We start from the raw sequence: 3,174 nt of genomic DNA, 5'->3' as shown, positions 1-3,174 counted from the left end.
TTAACTTAATATTATTTTGAGAAAAAGGTTGATTATTTATTTATGAAAAAGATAACAAATTATTTAAAAGTGACACATAGGATAATGAATATTAAATAATATATAGAATTATATAAATAAAACAATTTGAGGGATTTCCACCTCAGGGAGGGTGATGAATAATAAGAAATATTTGAATTTAGAAAGAAATTAATTTTGCATGAAAAGGGTGATGTGTCACCCCACTCAAAGGCTATAAATAGAGAGGGACCACCATGGTTTGGGGGAGACTTGGAGAGTAGTCATATGCTACCAAAATGAATATGAAATTTCCTAAACTAAATTACTAAGTAATTCTACTTAGTTGAGTTGAATATGAGTGGTATTTAGAGGAAGTGAAACTTATCTTCCTTAGTTTGCATTGTATATCTCTCTACTATTGTATTTTGGTATCACTTTTGAGCTCTTACAACTTAGGGTTCTAGGGGCAGAAGTTCTCCCTAGATGTGGTTGGGTGGGAAAACATATGGTTCACAATGAGTTGGTAAGGGCATTGGAGTTGGAACATACTCTCATCTTTTTGGATTTATATATACGGTTAGGTATATTTAAAAATGTTCTTGAAATTTAAGTTTATTATTAGTTTGAAGTGTTGTTGAAATTTTAAATTCGATGGAATTTTCTAGTTTAAATTGTTACAAAATTATGAATATTTAGTAACTTATTTTGAGCTAACCAGCAAATTAATTAATAGTTTTGTGGCAGCCATAGTTGTAAATTTACATACAAGGAGTTAAAACAAGAATGCGATGCCAAAAGTTTCAAATTTCGCTGATAATGAAATTCTATCTATAAAATGTCATATCTATTTTCTGAAGATTTTGTGTTCGATAGTATTTTTTGTATAGAGTTAATTATGTAGGGTTTTGTGTCATTTAGTGTTTGAATTTCATATAATATGTTTCATATTCTTATTACTAATTCAGTGTTTTAGTATTTCAGGTTTTGTTATGAACCAGTGAATACATAGGGGGTATTTGTTCCATATGGGTATAAAACCCACATTTTGAGTCTAAAAAGAAAAAATAAAATATTTTTCGAGTGCAATTCTCAGGTCTGGACAATTTTGTTGGATTCTCTCAACCCTTACTGGGATTTATCCTATGATTTTATTGTGCCTTGTAGAAAATAATAATCATAATAATAATTTATTACATGGTTCTTACTGTGATTTGGGTTGTTGGTTGTAGTTGAGATGTGTATAAAAGGTTGCACTTTAAATGTTTGAAGAAAGTCTTCAACGACTGTAATTAATTGTTTGTAAGTTTTGGGAAAAAATGTTTACTGATTTAATGTTAACAATGTTTTTGCAATTCAAGTTTTCGGTATAGTTTTGTTGGAAGTTATCTTAAAATTAGGGGGTATCCATTCCATTTGAACTTGGAACCCCCATTTTAATCTCAATAGAATACTTTTTAGAACCAAAATCATGAATTTGGGCATTTTTTAGAATTTGCATATGCACTGTGGGAAATGTAAGGTTCTTGGATTTATGAAAATGCTAATTAATATAAGGTTCCAAAACTAAGCTAAGGTCAATGACATGACTATGGTTATGTGAATCCATATTATTCATTTAATACTTTAGTGTATTGTATTAGATTTCCATCAACATGTTTTATAATATGCCCCAATGAGCTATAGCTTACATGACTACAAATTGTTTGAAAAAACACATCAATGGTTGTAGCTTTCATGGCTGCCATGAGTTTTTCAAATTACGGAAATGGTTGTAGCTTTCATGGTCGCAATAAGTTTGTCAAATTGTGTCTAGCGAAGTAGATTTGCATGGTGCAAATTTTTTAATTAAATACATGTATCTAGAACTCATATGATGGTTTTTACAAATTCATAAAGTCAATGCATAGCTCATAGTAGCATAATTCCAAGTTTTCTTTCTTCATGTAGGGCTATAGATAAAGTTTTCATTCCATGTGTTTGAAAAAATTGGTAAATGAGATATTAGGGGTCTAAATTTTTGTTGTTTTAAAGAATTGCATCCCCGAGAGTTTTGGATTTGATTCAACACAACATCAAGGGGTATTCATACCTTATTGCCATGGAACTGCCACTTTGATTCCAAAAAAATGGCGTTTAGACTCTGAATCTAGAATATGGTTGATTTTGTAGATTTGTTGCGGCCCTGTAGGGATTTCCTATTGTCTAGATTTGCATAAATTTTACCATTTTAGATTTAGGATCTTATTTATATTGATAATATTAATTTGGTTCATGATCATTTTGTAAATTGTTGCTTTAATGTCTCAATGGTTGATGCTCTAATGTATGTTGTTTGATAGTTCAAACATCTTTATGGTAATATATTTCATGTCCATTAATTGTTTGTCAAAATTCCCCAATGGTTGTAGCTTACGTGGTTGCAAGTAAAATTCCCCAACGAATGTAGTTATTCATGTTTCTGAAGTGTTTGTAGAAATACATCAATGAGGATGACTTGTAGTTTTACTTGTGTGTTAAGTTAAATTCAAGAACTATTGGCATTATTGTGAGATAGTGAAAAATGAGGTTATGTAATAATATACATGTTGAGAATCATTGAAGACATGATTAAGAACATGAGATCATGCTTGGAAATATCATTAAACATGATGGTTTATTATAGTGTTAATATTTTATAAGATTTATATTGAATTGCTAGGAGTGAAGCGGGGCCAAATTTTTTGAGTAAGAGTTCAATTTGGAAATGGTGTAGATTTCTTGATAATAAATTGGAAATTTTTCATACCATCCATAAATGTTATTTCATATATGCCCAATAAATTATTGGACATAAACTATCTTAAGGGTGAGGGTTTAAAGCAGTAGTGCTAAGTAATTGAAAAAAAACGCCTCAACCAAAAGCGGAGGTATAATAGTGATTGATCTTAAGGCATGATTTGAATTAAGTAGACAATGTTATGAATGGATTAAGTATTCCAAAGTCCTACTCTATATATCAATTGTTGTCTAGATTCCTCAATTAAGAGAAATATTTAATTGTAATGCTGACATGTTTTCTATAAGTCTTGAAATCTTCTTGAAGTTTTCAGTTGCACATTATTGTGAAATTTATTGTTGGCCTTAAATAAAGTTCATATATGTATATGAGAAATTTTTAATAAAATAATCATCTAA

The sequence above is a fragment of the Pinus tabuliformis genome, chromosome 7 (genome assembly GCF_031772625.1).
Source record: "Pinus tabuliformis cultivar Carrire ecotype Pingquan chromosome 7, CPIR1, whole genome shotgun sequence".
NCBI lineage: Eukaryota > Viridiplantae > Streptophyta > Pinopsida > Pinales > Pinaceae > Pinus > Pinus tabuliformis.
Note: the sequence above shows the minus strand (reverse complement) of the source record.